General features: G+C 36.7%; 1 protein-coding gene and 1 long non-coding RNA gene across 2 annotated transcripts in view; both read right to left on the reverse strand.

Annotated features, from left to right (window-relative positions):
* LOC128530626 (filaggrin-like) overlaps positions 1 to 3,489 on the reverse strand; it is a 113,483-nt gene extending 109,994 nt beyond the window's left edge. The window contains exons 1-4 of the mRNA XM_053504674.1: positions 3,471 to 3,489; positions 2,755 to 2,820; positions 2,360 to 2,425; positions 2,170 to 2,235 (exon numbers count right to left, since the gene is read on the reverse strand). The gene's annotated coding sequence lies outside the window, so the exon portion shown is untranslated. The remainder of the gene's footprint in view (positions 1 to 2,169; positions 2,236 to 2,359; positions 2,426 to 2,754; positions 2,821 to 3,470) is intronic.
* Positions 3,490 to 8,631: 5,142 nt separating this feature from the next.
* On the reverse strand, positions 8,632 to 15,554 carry LOC128530677 (uncharacterized). Its single transcript, XR_008361142.1, has 5 exons — positions 15,028 to 15,554; positions 10,239 to 10,304; positions 9,534 to 9,599; positions 9,141 to 9,206; positions 8,632 to 9,017 (listed from the first exon to the last, which is right to left on the reverse strand). It is a non-coding gene; the product is annotated as an uncharacterized LOC128530677 (long non-coding RNA).
* Positions 15,555 to 16,270: the final 716 nt, after the last annotated feature.

The following is a 16,270-nucleotide window of genomic DNA, read 5'->3' on the forward strand; positions in this document are numbered from 1 at the left end:
TAAAAAATCTATTCTTTTTGATTATAACAATGAACACAAATGTAATTCAATTGTAAAATACTTATTATACAGTATTTAAGGAATGAAAATGTGTGCTGTACTGCTGGATATAGCACGGCTGTGATGCTGCTATAAACTGTCTAGAACCTGCCGGTGTCTTCAGGCAGCTTCAAGACATCTCAGAATAACAACTTATCAAACTACGTTATTGACAAATTAAAATATTTCTTAATAACCATTAAAATCATTATGGTCACTATTTTTGACGAAGGTAAATAACAAACGTACGCATTTTTCATCAACATGTAATTTCAGTGCTTAAAACATATTTATATAAACAAATTAAAGGTTAACCACATGATATCTGATTTCCAACTAGATTTATGTTTGTTTTTGTATAGCATCAATAAAGGAGTCTGAGAGGGAAAAACTCACCCTTCTACATGTTCATAAGTTTCAGATAAGCTCCATTCGGTCTCTGTATCAGATTCAGATTGATCACTGTAAAGAGATGTTAAAGATGTTAAAGAAAAGTTATTGAAGTATAATTCAGATTGTCTCAAGGCGAACACAACATTTGTTACACATATCACTACTCTAATATGTATGTTAGTTTCTTTTTTAATTGTTTTGTTCTTTGTGAATATAACAATGGACACAAATGTAATTATATTGTTAAATACGTATTATATTTGAGAAATAGCGCATGAAAGTGTCTGTTGTTCTGCTGGGTGTATTAAGACATCTCAAAAAAAAAAATACTGAAACTACTTTATTGACAAATTAATATCTTTATTAATAACCATCACAAATCATTATGGTCACTATTTTTGTACCTAAACATGAAATCCTCAGTAGGTCAGATGAAGGTACATAATAAATGTGCACATTTGTCATAAACAAATTATAAGTTAAAATTGCATTAATGTAACAATTAATTTAAAGAAAGGGAAAGCAAGCACTTGAATTGCGATTTTTTTGTTACATATTTTTATTTTATAGTTGTAATGTATGCCAATCAAGGTCCTGATCTTCTTTCATTAAATAGCATTCTCATAAGTTCTTAGAAGCTCATCAGCTCTCAGCTTTTTTTTTATAACAAACCTAAGTTTAATATACGATTTTTGTTTAAACTGATTTTTTTTTATTTCTTCATCATCTACTATATTTTAATTTCTAATGCAAGAGACTGTATAAATCTCATTTATACACTATACTGAAAAAAAATTATGCACGTTTCAAAATATTTAGAATTGTCAGAATTTCCACTCAAGTAAAATATGTAAGTAAAAAAAAATATATAGTAAAACGCTTCCTGGTTGTATTATCAAAATGAATATTAGGATTTAGATTTCCAGGCATTTACCAGAGGACAATTTTAATAATAATTCCTCCTTTTTTCCTTTCCTTGTGAAATCTTTAATCGTTAGGGAACAGCCAAAAGTCAAAGAAGAAGTTGTATTTAAATATTTTAACTGAGCACATATCTTCTCCCCGATATCATACAAAACATTATTTGGAACAATTACAGGTGAATAGCCTTCAAATTCATAGAAGTTTGTTTAAATAACTTGGTCAGGTGACCAACTACATCTTACAAGAATACATATTATTAAATATTATTAAATATTTAAATATTTTTGCAACACAGCTTGATTTTATTTGAATAAATCATTTGGTTTGATTCTTGCTGTGGTGATTAAAAAATGATGGACTATATGACATAGACAGATACATAATAACATGCTGAAATGTTTGTCATGTAATAATGTATCTTGTGTAATTTTTAAATTCATTTAAAGGCTTTCTTTACATACATAAGCATGTAACATGTATTTGTTCAACGTTTGATGTTACCTGTTACTTGGCTTAAACTGCCAAATGAGGTAAAACAACTCAGATTTTTAGCAAACTAGGTATTTCTCCATTTTTTAACATTATTATAGGTTGACTTAAAACAAAAAGAAAAAGCTTTTTATATTTTGATTGAGCACATACTAGATTGGTCTAGGTTCATAAACAGTTTTATAGGGTGCTTGTTTGTTTTTAAGAAAATCATTAGTTAGCTTTGCTAATTGATCACAAATCCTGTAAGCTACATCATAGAATACATTATTTGGAACATTTACAAGAAAGCAGCCTTTAAAGGAGTTTCGTATAAACACTGACCGTGTTTTTTCCTCATCAGGTGTAGATGGATTATCTGCATTATTTTCATCAGCTTGAGGAGAACTTCTGTACAAAGTGTGAGCAGAGTTCAACATTTACTATAACATTTTATTACTGAACAAATTAACTCATAAAATACATTAAATGTAACTAACTACTAACTTAAACTTAATTAAAAAAAAAAACCCACCCTTCTACATGTTCATGATGTTCAGATAAGCTCCATGTATTCTCTGTATCAGTTTGAGATTCATCACTGTAAAGAAATATTAAAACACAACTCAGACTGTCTCATGGTGAACATGATGTTTGTTTTTCACATGTACTTTTAGGTAAACTGTGCAGTTCTAAATGGCTAAAAGTGAAACTGTCTCTATGGTTCTTACTGAGGTTTACTCATGGGTTCCAGAAGTAAAAAAAAAAGTCAGTATTCTAAAAACTTCAACTGCTGAACAAACCTGGACACCCAAATAAAGTTTTTATTTGCGTTGGGCTCCTCTATTGCCATTAATGTAAGCTACCTTAAGCCATGATACAGTTAGTTTTTGAATATCTTTGATTAAGGAGTCTCATATAACCACTGACCGTGTTTCATTCTCATCAGTTGTAGATGGATTATCTGCATTATTTTCATCAGGTTGAGGAGAACTTCTGTAAAAGTATGAGCAGACATTAGAGCAGAGGTCAACATTTATTATAACATATTATTACTAAACAAATTAAATACTAAAATTAATAAAATTAAACAAACTACTTACTTAAACTTAATTAAACTAATTACTTACTGTATACCTTCTTCTGACCTTATGAAGAACTGTATATACTGTAGTTTCATAAATTATAAGGTGAACTATTACCTGGCTAAACTAATTTAGCAACCTTTAAGTAATTATAAATACTGAAATATTTGTTATAAATGAATGTAACTTTTAATGTGTAATTCCTAAATTCATAAAAATGCTTTGCTTAACATGTTCCGTATTACTGAATTTCTCTACATTTTTTTAACAAGGTAAAACCACTTGGCCTATTAGCAAACTAGATCGTACTTGGTATATAAACATTAAAACAGCTTTATTATTATTATTTTTTTTTTCTTTAAAAGAAAGTCCTTAGTTAACTTTTAAAGTTTTGACTGAGCACAACTCTTTTCCCCTACATTAACACAAATGATTAGGCTGTAATTTGGACAGTTAAATCACTGTTGAGGCACATGGACCACATGATATCTGATTACTGACTAGACTTATGTTTGTTTTTGTATAGCTTCAATAAAGGGTGTCTGAGAGGGAAAAACTCACCCTTCTACATGTACATAAGTTTCAGATAAGCTCCATTCGGTCTCTGTATCAGATTGAGAATGATTACTGTGAAGAAATGTAGAAGATGTTAAAGAAAAGATATTAAAGCATAAAATAGATTGTATCAAGGTGAACAGTATATTTGTTACACATATCACTACTGAAGTTTCTAAGTCAGTTTAAAAAATATATTCCTTTTGATTATAACAATGAACACAAATGTAATTCAATTGTTAAATACTTATTATACAGTATTTGAGGAATAGCGAATGAAAATGTGTGCTGTACTGCTGGATATAGCACGGCTGTGATGCTGCTCTAAACTGTCTAGAACCTGCCGGTGTCTTCAGGCAGCTTCAAGACGTCTCAGAATAACAACTTATCAAACTACGTTATTGACAAATTAAAATATTTCTTAATAACCATCACAAATCATTATGCTTACTATTTTTGTACGTGAACATGAAACTCCAGACGAAGGTAAATAACAAACGTACGCATTTTTCATCAACATGTAATTTCAGTGCTTTAAACATATTTATATAAACAAATTAAAAGTTAACCACATGATATCTGATTTCCGACTAGATTTATGTTTGTTTTTGTATAGCATCAATAAAGGAGTCTGAGAGGGAAAAACTCACCCTTCTACATGTTCATAAGTTTCAGATAAGCTCCATTCGGTCTCTGTATCAGATTCAGATTGATCACTGTAAAGAGATGTTAAAGATGTTAAAGAAAAGTTATTGAAGTATAATTCAGATTGTCTCAAGGCGAACACAACATTTGTTACACATATCACTACTGAAATCTGTATGTTAGTTTCTTTTTTAACTGTTTTGTTCTTTGTGAATATAACAATGGACACAAATGTAATTATATTGTTAAACACATATTATATTTGAGGAATAGCGCATGAAAGTGTCTGTTGTACTGCTGAGTATATTAAGACATCTCAAAAAAAAATACTGAAACTACTTTATTGACAAATTAATATCTTTATTAATAACCATCACAAATCATTATGGTCACTATTTTTGTACCTAAACATTAAATCCTCAGTAGGTCAGATGAAGGTACATAATAAATGTGCACATTTGTCATGAACAAATTATAAGTTAAAATTGCATTATTTTAACAATTAATTCAAAGAAAGGGAAAGCAAGCACTTGAATTGAGAATTTTTTGTTACATATTTTTTTTTATAGTTGTAATGTATGCCAATCAAGGTCCTGACCTTCTTTCATTAAATAGCATTCTCATAAGTTTCTAGAAGCTCATCAGCTCTCAGCTTTTTTTTATAACAAACCTAAGTTTAATATACGATTTTTGTTTAAACTGAATTTTTTTTTATTCCTTCATCATCTACTATATTTTGATTTCTAATGCAAGAGACTGTATAAATCTCATTTATACACTACACTGAAAAAAAAATATGCACGTTTTAAAATATTTAGAATTGTCAGAACTTCCACTCAGGTAAAATATGTAAGTTAAAAAAAATATATAGTAAAACGCTTCCTGGTTGTATTATCAAAATGAATATTAGGATTTAGATTTCCAGGCATTTACCAGAGGACAATTTTAATAATAATTCCTCCTTTTTTCCTTTCCTTGTGAAATCTTTAATCGTTAGGGAACAGCCAAAAGTCAAAGAAGAAGTTGTATTTAAATATTTTAACTGAGCACATATCTTCTCCCCGATATCATACAAAACATTATTTGGAACAATTACACGTGAAAGCCTTCAAATTCATAGAAGTCTGTTTAAATAACTTGGTCAGGTGACCAACTACATCTTACATTAATACATATTATTAAAAATTATTAAATATTTAAATATTATTGCAACACAGCTTGATTTTTATTGAACAAATCATTTGGTTTGATTCTTGCTGTGGTGATTAAAAAATGATGGACTATATGACATAGACAGATACATAATAACATGCTGAAATGTTTGTCATGAAATAATGTATCTTATGTTACTCTTAAATTTATTTAAATGCTTTGTTTACATACATAAGCATGTAATATTTGTTCAACGTTTGATGTTTGTTAAAGTTTCATTTCTATCCGTCATGTCTATGTGCAATATGTTGTTGTCATCCATCCATTTAATAATAATCCAGATATAACTTCTTAGTATTATTTATTTGTTCGTTTACATCTCAAGGCACTGGTAAAACATCAGAGCTCGAGGGAGAAGCAATCACACACAAAAAAAAAAAACGAAGTACACAGCACTAAGTTCAACATTCACAACTAGAGTCTAAATAAAAGTCCCGTTTGTTAACACTTGTGCACAACGAACTCCCGCACATTTTTGGCATACAACAGTCAGTAGTATAATCTAAAATAAATAAAAATAATAATAATAAATAAATACATAACAAAACATAAATTTATATGATTAATGAGAACATATAACTCAACACCCCCACTTGTTCTCATCATCTTAAGCCATGTACAATGTCATCACAAATATTTAGTTCCCAAACAGAAATCCTTTGAACTTTAGAATTTTAATTTTTGAAACAGATTTTGTCAAAATGTCTGCCACCATGTCTTCTGTTGAGCAGTACACAATATGTACTCTTCCCTTACTGACAGCATCACGGATAAAGTGATATTTCACATCAATGTGTTTAGATCTAGATCTATTCACTGGATTTCTACTCAGTGCAATGGCCCCCTGGTTATCACCATATATTGTGGTGCAAGTGTAAACACTACTGTCCATGCCATTTAGCAGTTGAGTTAGGTACATGCTTTCCTGAGTAGTGTTTGCTAGACCAATGTATTCAGCTTCGCAAGTCGACAGTGCCACTGTCGGCTGTTTCTTAGACTTCCATGAGATAGCAGGGCCTTGTTCTGTCAGGCTGAAACAGTATCCTGAAGTGCTACGCCTATCTTCTACAGAAGATGCCCAGTCAGAATCACTGAATGCTATTAGACTTAAAGTCTTGTCTGTTTTCTTGTAACACAGCTCGTAGTCAGCTGTACCTTTTAGGTATCTCAGGACATGTCTAGCAGCTACTAAGTCATGTGTTTTAGGCTTTGCAAGGGTTTGTGACAGTTTACTGACTATCCAGCTAATGTCTGGTCTGGTACAGGTCATTGCATAGATCAAGCTTCCAACAAGTTCCCGGTATTCTTTGGGGTTCTCAATCTCGTTGTTGTTTTCTTCCTCATTCATATTACACCCCACTTTTAACTCACTTGGGGTAGCTTTTGGTTTACAGTTTGACATTCCAAACCTTTCAAGCATTTTGAGGATGTACTTTTTCTGATTCATTTTAATTTCTCCCTCTTTTTGCGCAAACTGGATCCCCAAAAAATAAGATATTTTTCCTAAATCCTTCATGTTAAATTTGGACTTCATTATTTCTTTAAAACTGTTGAGCTGATCGTTACTGCTTGCTGCAATTATCAAATCATCTACCCAGATGATCACTATGATTGTCTCATTTTCAATCTGCTTTCTATACACACAGTGATCAGACTGATTTCTTTCAAAGTTGTTTTGTTCCAAATGATCATTTAAAAGTTCGTACCAGTTTCTTCCAGACTGCTTTAGACCATACAGAGATTTTTTCAACTTGCATACTAACTTGTCTCCTATGTCAGATGTTTCTTCAAAACCCTCTGGTTGTTCTAAGTATATGTCTTCCTCTATTGAAACATGTAAGTATGCTGTTTTGACATCCATCTGATGAACTAAGAAATTGTTCTGAGCAGCTATTTGCATTAATGCCCGTACTGAGGTGAGATTTGCTGTAGGAGCAAATGTTTCATGGTAGTCTATGCCTTCAGTTTGGTTGTATCCCTTTGCAACATACCTAGCCTTGAAGATTTTTCCTGTTTCTGCATTTTCTTTAAGGGCATATACCCATCTTTCCCCCTACTGTCTTTCTGCCCTCTGGTAGAGTTGTCAATTCAAATGTGTCATTTTCTTTAAGTCTCAAATGTTTGTTCTTTCTCATGCTCCTCTTGTTTTTCTGCAGCCTGTTTTGCTTCATCTTTGTGTCCGTCCTTTCTCCGGCGGCATGTCTCATCACTGTGTGTTGAACTTCTATGGTAGTTGCACCACTTAGGTACGCCTTTTTTGGCGGCAATCGCGCGCAATATGACCGCGGTTTCCACATCCGTAGCAGGTCACGGATGCTATGTGCACTTTCATCACATTGTCAGATTTGGGTTTATCATCAAATTTTTCTGTCTCTTCATAGCTTCTTAGTTTGCTTTTGAACTGGGTAAAAGTCAACTCTTCACTACTCTGTGTAGTATGGATAGCGAAAGGTTTGTAGGAATCTGGCAGGCCCTTTAGGATCATAGCTATTATCAGACCGTCACTTATTACTTCTTTTGCGTTTCTTAGCGAAGTCACCGCTTTCTCAGCTCGGATGATGTAGTCTGTTATCGTCTCGTCAGATTCCTTCTTTAACGAAGTTAGTTCAGTGTATAGGGCGATAATTCTAGGCTTACCCTGACTAGCGTAGTGATTTCGAAGTATTTGCAGAGCTTTCCTGCCGTCATCAGTCGCCTCTCGCATCACCAGTGACAAGCTTTTATCATCGAGAAATTGAATTAGTTCAGCGTAGCACTCCTCATTAGTTTCCTCGTCTATGTCCCCGGTAGACAGTATTGTTTCTTTTAAACCCATTATTCTCAGATGGCCAAGAAATTTCACTTCCCATAGTTCGTAGTTGTTTTCGTCTCCGTCAAAAACTAGCCTCTGCCATCTTCCTCCCGTAGCATTGGCGCGCCTGGGCCCATAACCTGTTAAAGTTTCATTTCTATCCGTCATGTCTATGTGCAATATGTTGTTGTCATCCATCCATTTAATAATAATCCAGATATAACTTCTTAGTATTATTTATTTGTTCGTTTACATCTCAACGCACTGGTAAAACATCAGAGCTCGAGGGAGAAGCAATCACACACACACAAAAAAAAAAAAAGAAGTACACAGCAATAAGTTCAACATTCACAACTAGAGTCTAAATAAAAGTCCCGTTTGTTAACACTTGTGCACAACGAACTCTCGCACATTTTTGGCATACAACAGTCAGTAGTATAATCTAAAATAAATAATAATAATAAATAAATACATAACAAAACATAAATTTATATGATTAATGAGAACATATAACTCAACAATGTTACCTGTTACTTGGCTTAAACTGCCAAATGAGGTAAAACAACTCGGATTTTTAGCAAACTAGGTATTTCTCCATTTTTTAACATTATTATAGGTTGACTTAAAACAAAAAGAAAAAGCTTTTGATATTTTGATTGAGCACATACTAGATTGGTCTAGGTTCATAAACAGTTTTATAGGGTGCTTGTTTGTTTTAAAGAAAATCATTAGTTAGCTTTGCTAATTGATCACAAATCCTGTAACCTACATCATAGAATACATTATTTGGAACATTTACAAGAAAGCAGCCTTTAAAGGAGTTTCGTATAAACACTGACCGTGTTTTTTCCTCATCAGGTGTAGATGGATTATCTGCATTATTTTCATCAGCTTGAGGAGAACTTCTGTACAAAGCATGAGCAGAGTTCAACATTTACTATAACATTTTATTACTGAACAAATTAACTACTAAAATTCATTAAATTTAACTAACTACTAACTTAAACTTAATTAAAAAAAAAACTCACCCTTCTACATGTTCATGATGTTCAGATAAGCTCCATGTATTCTCTGTATCAGTTTGAGATTCATCACTGTAAAGAAATATTAAAACACAACTCAGACTGTCTCATGGTGAACATGATGTTTGTTTTTCACATGTACTTTTAGGTAAACTGTGCAGTTCTAAATGGCTAAAAGTGAAACTGTCTCTATGGTTCTTACTGAGGTTTACTCATGGGTTCCAGAAGTAAAAAAAAGTCAGTATTCTAAAAACTTCAACTGCTGAACAAACCTGGACACCCAAATAATGTTTTCATTTGCGTTGGGCTCATCTATTGCCATTAATGTAAGCTACCTTGAGCCATGATACAGTTAGTTTTTGAATATCTTTGATTAAGGAGTCTCATATAACCACTGACCGTGTTTCATTCTCATCAGTTGTAGATGGATTATCTGCATTATTTTCATCAGGTTGAGGAGAACTTCTGTAAAAGTATGAGCAGACATTAGAGCAGAGGTCAACATTTATTATAACATATTATTACTAAACAAATTAAATACTAAAATTAAAAAAATTAAACAAACTACTTACTTAAACTTAATTAAACTAATTACTTACTGTATACCTTCTTCTGACCTTATGAAGAACTGTATATACTGTAGTTTCATAAATTATAAGGTGAACTATTACCTGGCTAAACTAATTTAGCAACCTTTAAGTAATTATAAATACTGAAATATTTGTTATAAAAGAATGTAACTTTTAATGTGTATTTCTTAAATTCATAAAAATGCTTTGCTTAACATGTTCCTTATTACTGAATTTCTCTACATTTTTTAACAAGGTAAAACCACTTGGATTATTAGCAAACTAGATCGTACTTGGTATATAAACATTAAAACAGTTTTTTTTTTTTTTTTTTTAAAGAAAATTTTTAGTTAACTTTCGAAGTTTTGACTGAGCACAACTCTTTTCCCCTACATTAACACAAATGATTAGGCTGTAATTTGGACAGTTAAATCACTGTTGAGGCACATGGACCACATGATATCTGATTTCCAACTGGACTTATGTTTGTTTTTGTATAGCTTCAATAAAGGGTGTCTAAGAGGAAAAAACTTACCCTTCTACATGTACATAAGTTTCAGATAAGCTCCATTCGGTCTCTGTATCAGATTGAGATTGATTACTGTGAAGAAATGTAGATGATGTTAAAGAAAATATATTAAAGCATAATTCAGATTGTATCAAGGTGAACAGAACATTTTTTACACATATCACTACTGAAGTTTCTAAGGCAGTTAAAACATTCTTTTTGATTATAACAATGAACACAAATGTAATTCAATTGTTAAATACTTTTACAGTATTTGAGGAATAGCGAATGAAAATGTGTGCTGTACTGCTGGATATAGCACGGCTGTGATGCTGCTATAAACTGTCTAGAACCTGCCGGTGTCTTCAGGCAGCTTCAAGACGTCTCAGAATAACAACTTATCAAACTACGTTATTGACAAATTAAAATATTTCTTAATTACCATCACAAATCATTATGGTCACTATTTTTGTATCTGAACATGAAACTCCACAGGAAGGTAAATAACAAATGTAGGCATTTTTCATCAACATGTAATTTCAGTGCATAAAAGATATTTTCGCAAAATTTCCCTAATTTATCGCAAATCTTTTAACCTGCAGCATACAATACATTATTTGGAACATTTACATGAAAGCAGCCTTTAATTACAAAGATTCTGTAACTGATTCTATGATTCTACAATTATAACTAGCTGGCTAACTCCATGTTATGTAAAATTGAGGTTTGTTTTAATATTTCTTCAATAAAGGAGTCATAAGGAAAAATTCAATTTAATTCAATTTTATTTTTATAGTTATTTTTACTTTTAACAATTGGCATTGTCCCAAATCAGCTTCTACGTACTCATTGTCATGCACACTCCGTCCACGACCGGCACTAGGACGGAAGTGGAAGGAAGTTAAGCGGTACTCCATAAAAGGAGTAAACAAACCATAGCACATCGCTTAGTCATTGAGTTTGCCCATGCCATTTCGGAATCCCGAGGTCGCGGAGCTTCGGCGGGAGAACGCGGATCTCCGTGCGGCTGTGGATAGCGCAGCTAGACGGCCTCCCGTCCTTCTGATGTATTTCTGGCACTTCCAGATAAATGGGATGGCACTGATGGGAAGTGTAGTGTGTTTTTGACAGCGCTTGATTTGGTGTTCGAGTTCAATTCCACCAAGTACTCCACCGATTGGCTACATATCGCTCTCCTGGTTTCATTGCTATCCGGGCAGGCAGCTGAGTGGGCCATGGCAGTTTTACGGGCAGATACAGACACCGCCCACTCCTACAACGAATTCACCCTCCAACTCAAACTCATTTTCGAACACCCAGCGGGCAAGGTGGATACCGACACCAAACTCTACCATCTGCGGCAGGGAGGATCGTCCGGGAGCCAGTATGCAGCTGAATTCCAGACCCTTGCTGTGCAGACCAATTGGGGGGATGCCGCCCTTTGGACATCCTTCTACGAGGGACTGACTTCACGAATAAAACACGAGCTCGCCGAGCAAGAGCTTCTCGCTACACTGGAGGGGCCCGATCCAGCTCGCCCTCCGTTTTGATCAGCCCCTTCTCTCTCGCCCAAAACCAGCCCCGAGGACCCTGCCGCCTGCACCCACCTTCTCCTACGCCACACCACGACCACCTACAGCCTTTACCACTACCACTACCGGATTTTTCAGATCTCCACCTCCTGTCGTGGTTGACACCGGAGCCGGGGAACCCATGCAACTAGGACGTGCCTCCCTGACCGTGGCAGAACGCGAACGACGGTATCGAGGAGGTTTGTGTGCTTACTGTGGGTTGCACCCGGGAAACGTGAGGCCTCGGTGAGTGCGAGGAGAGACTCAATAGGCTCCCTCCACCTCTCCACCAGCGCCACCATCGCACGCCTCACGGTCCAGGTAACCCTCCAATTTGGCCACAAATGGACTCCAGTGCCGCTGGTAACTTCATTGACTCTACCTATGCCAAAGAATTGGAGGTAAAAATCGAGGCGTTATCCCAGCCAGTTAAAATCACTTCTGTTGATGGTCGGCCCCTTTTATCCGGCCCTATCACCCACCAGACTCAACCCATTACGCTCACCATAGACCAACACCAGGAACAGATTTAACTCCACCTCACATTTATCTCATCTCCTCCCATCATCCTCGGATACCCCTGGCTGCTGCAGCACGACCCCTCATTTCATGGAACCAAAACCGAGTCCTCCAGTGGGGGCTGACCTGCACTAAACTTTGCCTACGGGAAACTAGAGGCTGTTTGTCATTGGCCCCTACCCAGGACTCTCAAACAGCTTCAACGGTTTCTCGGGTTTGCAAACTTCTATCATCGCATCCAGGGCTACAGAACAGTTGCAGCACGACTGACCCGTCTGACTAGGCCCTCATCTCATCCCTTCCAACTCACGTCTGCTGCCATCTCTGCATTTCAAGAACTTTGTCACCACTTCACCACCGCCCCTATTCTTCTTCGTCCAGATGCCAACCAACCGTTCGTTGCGGAGGTGGATGCGTCGGATGTGGGCACCGGCGCTGTTCTCTCCCAATGAGGTCCAGACCAGAAGCTACACCCATGTGGCTTCTTCTCCAAGAAATTTGACCCTCAGCAGCAAAACAGGGTAGGGGACCGCGAGCTGTTATGCATAAAGTGGGCCTTGGAGGAATGGCGTCACTGGCTCCAGGGCGCCAGTGAGCCATTCATTGTGTGGACGGATCACCAGAACCTCATCACCATCAGGAGCCTCAAACAACTCAATCCACGACAGGCAAGGTGGGCATTATTTTTTGAACAGAGCAACTTCCATCTGTCATACCGCCTGGGGTCTAAAAACACCAAGGCTGATGCCCTATCCCGACAACAGGAGGAATACATTCCCCGGGTGGACCCCGTGCCTGTCATGGCAACTTCACGCATCATTGCACCCCTCCAATGGGATTTAGAAACGAGGGTTCGCCAGGCTCAGGCTGCGGAGGCCGGGCCGGCAGGTTTGCTCCTGGACGACTCTATGTGCCCCAACCTTTAAGATCTGAGGTCCTCCAGTGGGGCCACTCCTCGCCCGTCGGACTTTGCTGTTCCTGAAACGGGTGTTCTGGTGGCCCTCCATGAAGAAGGACATTGAGCAGTTCGTTCAGGCGTGCCCAGTGTGCGCCAGGGCTAAGGACACAAATCGACCCACCCCCGGAGAGTTCCAACCTCTTCCCATTTCTCGACGGCCCTGGGCGCACATCGCCTTGGACTTCATCACAGGCCTGCCGGTTTCCGAAGGGAAAAAATAATATTCTCATGATCGTCGACCAGTTCTCCAAAGCAGCTCACCTGGTGGCCCTCACCGGACTCCCATCAGCCAAGGACATCGCCGAGCTGATATTGGAACACGTAGTCTGTCTGCATGGGTTCCCCAAGGACATCATCTCGGACAGAGGGCCCCAGTTTACCGCCCGGTTCTGGAAGGCCATCTGCTGTCTGATCAATTCCACCACTAGTCTGTCCTCCGGTTACCACCGCCAGACTAATGGTCAGACGGAACGGACCGACCAACAGCTGGAGCGCTACCTGAGATGTTTTGTTTCTGATCGCCAGCGCTCCTGGGCAGCTACCTTACAAGGGCAGAACTGTCTCAAAACCTCACGTCTCCTCGGTTACCAACTTAAGCCCATTTGAGGTATGCTATGGATTCCAACCTCCGATGTTCGCCCTTCAAGAACCGGAGGTTGACGTTCCATCGGCCCAACAGTTGGTCCGTAGGTGTCGACGGCTATGGAGTCAAGCCAACCGTGCCATCTAATGTACCAATGCCAGCTACATCACCCAACACCGCCGTTGACACCCTCTGGGATGTTTGTATAAAGTAGGTGACAAGGTACTGTATGGCTCTCAACAAAAAACCTCTATCTACACACAGAATCTCGGAAACTTTCACCAAGGTTCATCGGTCCATACCGCATCAATCTACAGAACAACCCTGTCACCTACCGGCTCCAGCTGCCTGCGGCGCTCCGGATCCACCCAGTGTTCCATATTTCTCAACTAAAACCCTTCATCACTTCACCCATAAATGCTCCTCCTCCCCGAATCATTGACGGCGGTCCCGCCTACACCATGTGACAGATCCTCGACTCGCGATGAGGAGCGATCTTGGATCCCAGCGCAGTTCATCCTCGACCCCAAGCTCATCCGGGACTACTGTCACAGGGTATCCTCCACCCCAGGACCGTCTGGAGCCGGTCCTGGACAGGGGGGTACTGTCATGCACACAGGGTCTACAACCGGCACTAGGACCCGGAAGTTAAGCAGTCACGAACCAGGAAGCATAAAAGGAGTAAACAAACCATAGCACATCGCTTAGTCATTGAGTTTGCCCATGCCATTTCCGAATCGTTCATCAAATCGTGAGTACTCACTTTCTTGGCTTTGCTTTCTGATTGAGTGTGTGTTTATAGGACGCGGGTTAGATTGTGTCCTTCCTTGCTCCCCATTTGTGAGAGTCCTTAGACTGAATAGCGTGATTATTCTCCCTACTCGTGTTTTTCCGCATTTGGGTTTACCATTCACGCAACAAAGGGCTAACCGCTAAAGCTACGTCTTTTGGTGACCTAAGGTTAGTTCTTGACACTCATGAGGTTCAGATCATTTTGTGATGTGTGGTTTCTGATGTGTGAAACTGATAAAGTCATACAGGAAGTAATTACTTTAAGTTATGACTTTAAAAAGTCAATCTACAAGCTTCTGAATCATGGGGGTGTTTAAGTATTGTTAGTACTAGTATTAGTTCGGGTGCCTAGTATTGTTAGTATAAGTATTAGTATTAATGCTTAAGTATCACCTTTCTACATGTTCATGATGTTCAGATAAGCTCCATGTATTCTCTGTATCAGTTTGAGATTCATCACTGTAAAGAAATATGATCAAATATTAAAACACAACTCAGACTGTCTCATGGTGAACACAATGTTTGTTTTTCACATGTACTTTTAGACAACCTGTGCAGTTCTGAATGGCTACAGTATGGTTCTTAAATTACTGTTGAGGCACATGGACCACATGATATCTGATTTCCGACTAGACTTATGTTTGTTTTTGAAAAGCTTTAATAAAGGAGTCCGAGAGGGAAAAACTCACCCTTCTACATGTACATAAGTTTCAGATAAGCTCCATTCGGTCTCTGTATCAGATTGAGATTGATTACTGTAAAGAAACGTAGAAGATGTTAAAGAAAAGATATTAAAGCATAATTCAGATTGTATCAAGGTGGACAGTACATTTGTTACACATATCACTACTGAATCTGCAAGTTAGGTTTTTTTTTAACTATTTTATTTTTTGTGATTATACCAATAAACCCAAATGTAATTCAATTGTTAAATACTTATTATATTTGAGTAATAGCAAATAGTACTAAATTAAAAAAATTTTTTAGTAAATCCAGTACTGCTGGATATAGCACGGCTGTGATGCTGCTGTAAACTGTCTAGAACCTGCCGGTGTCTTCAGGCTGCTTCAAGACGTCTCAGAATAACAACTTACTAAACTAATTTAATGACAAGTTAAAATCTTTCTTAATAACCATCCAAAATTATTATGGTCACTATTTTTGAACCTGAACATAAAAACTCCAGAAGAAGGTAAATAACAAACGTATGCATTTTTTTATCAACATGTAATTTTAGTGCTTAAAACACATCTATATAAACAAATCTATACAAACAAATTCTAAGTTAAAATTGCATTATTCTAACAATTTACTCAAACGGAGAGAATGCAAGAACTTAAACTAAGATTTTTTTTTTCATGGATTTTTTAATATAGTTGTAATATATGGCAATCAAGGTTCTTTCATTAAATAACATTCTCATACGTCCTTAGAAGCTCATCACCTCTCAGATTTTTATAAAAATAAACCCCAGATTAATATAATATAATAATTTTGTTTAAAATTTATATATTTTTAATTCCTTCATCATCCACCATGTATTGATTTCTAATGCAAGTGAATAAATAAAATCTCACTTATACATTATATTGAACAAAAATTATCCATGTATATAAAATATTTAGATTAATGTCAG

The sequence above is a fragment of the Clarias gariepinus genome, chromosome 9 (genome assembly GCF_024256425.1).
Source record: "Clarias gariepinus isolate MV-2021 ecotype Netherlands chromosome 9, CGAR_prim_01v2, whole genome shotgun sequence".
Classification (NCBI taxonomy): domain Eukaryota; kingdom Metazoa; phylum Chordata; class Actinopteri; order Siluriformes; family Clariidae; genus Clarias; species Clarias gariepinus.